Below are 1110 nucleotides of genomic sequence, written 5' to 3'. Positions count from 1 at the left end.
TTTTTTTTTTTTTTTTTTTCAGAACTGGGGATTGAATTCAGGCCCTTGCGCTTGCCAGGGAATCACTTATTCTACTGAACCATCTCCCCAGTCCCTATGAATAACTACTATGAAGACAACAATGAGCGATGTATTAATTATTACAACTGTCCTACTAACCTGCTTTGAAACTCTCTTTGCTATTTTTTCTCAACAAAATTAATACAAAAAAATTTTTAAAATCTAGCATCCTCTTGGAATTGTAATTTTTTCCTTGTAAAAGATTGGGTCTACCTGTTGAGTGATAGTAGCAAGAGAAAGGTGAACTTTCTAAGGTTCTAGAGATAAGGATTTACTTTTTAAAAATAAAATTACAAAGGGAACTATTACTATAAATAATAATGTTATAGTTCCAATCACTTGAAATATTATGCAGCATATTACTATACTGCAAAATTTATGCTGTACATGGTAAGCACACATAATCCTACCTATTTTTAAGAAATAATTGAAACACTAAATTAAAAACAATAGTGAGAAAGTACTTAACAGGGTAAATACTAGTGTCTTGATCTTGGGCTTTATAATCTCCAGAGCTGCAGGAAAACATATTATTTTACCTTAAATATAGCCTCACTTCCAATATTCTATTAAATAGCAGTACAAATGGGTTAAAATAAGACACCATCCATTACTAGAAAATGTCACAAAGGAAAAGAAGAGCCTGAGGTTTTATGCATTCAAGAAAACATAAAAATAATCAAAGACTTACATTGGAATCATGAAGGACAGAATGGGTTATGGTCTTATAATATTTCAGAATAGGGCATCTTTTTGTATGAAAAAGTACTGAGAATTTTTGACCATCATGATTATCTAGTGAAAGAAGTTCCAGAGCAATTGAAACATAGTTAAAAAGGAAAACTAAATCCAGTGAACTGAAAGAGTGGACTATTTATTATTCCTTTTGGTAGGGTAAAATCTGTTCAAAAATTCCAACTCAGATTCACATAATAATGAGCTCTAATAAAAAGTTATTGGTTAGACCCAATCCTAGCCCAGGTCTGGTGAGTGTGCGGAGAGTTTCCTGCTACCCTGCGCCGGCGGGACCAGTCCCAGCCCAGGCGCAGC

The 1110-nt window shown here is 33.5% G+C and overlaps 1 pseudogene; it reads right to left on the bottom strand.

Annotated features, from left to right (window-relative positions):
* LOC101589813 overlaps positions 1–1110 on the bottom strand; it is a 22906-nt pseudogene that overhangs the window by 1114 nt on the left and 20682 nt on the right.

The sequence above is a fragment of the Octodon degus genome, unplaced genomic scaffold (genome assembly GCF_000260255.1).
Source record: "Octodon degus isolate 3935 unplaced genomic scaffold, OctDeg1.0 scaffold00068, whole genome shotgun sequence".
Taxonomy (NCBI): domain Eukaryota; kingdom Metazoa; phylum Chordata; class Mammalia; order Rodentia; family Octodontidae; genus Octodon; species Octodon degus.
The sequence above is the reverse complement of the archived record's forward strand: the minus strand, read 5'-3'. Positions and strand labels throughout refer to the sequence as shown.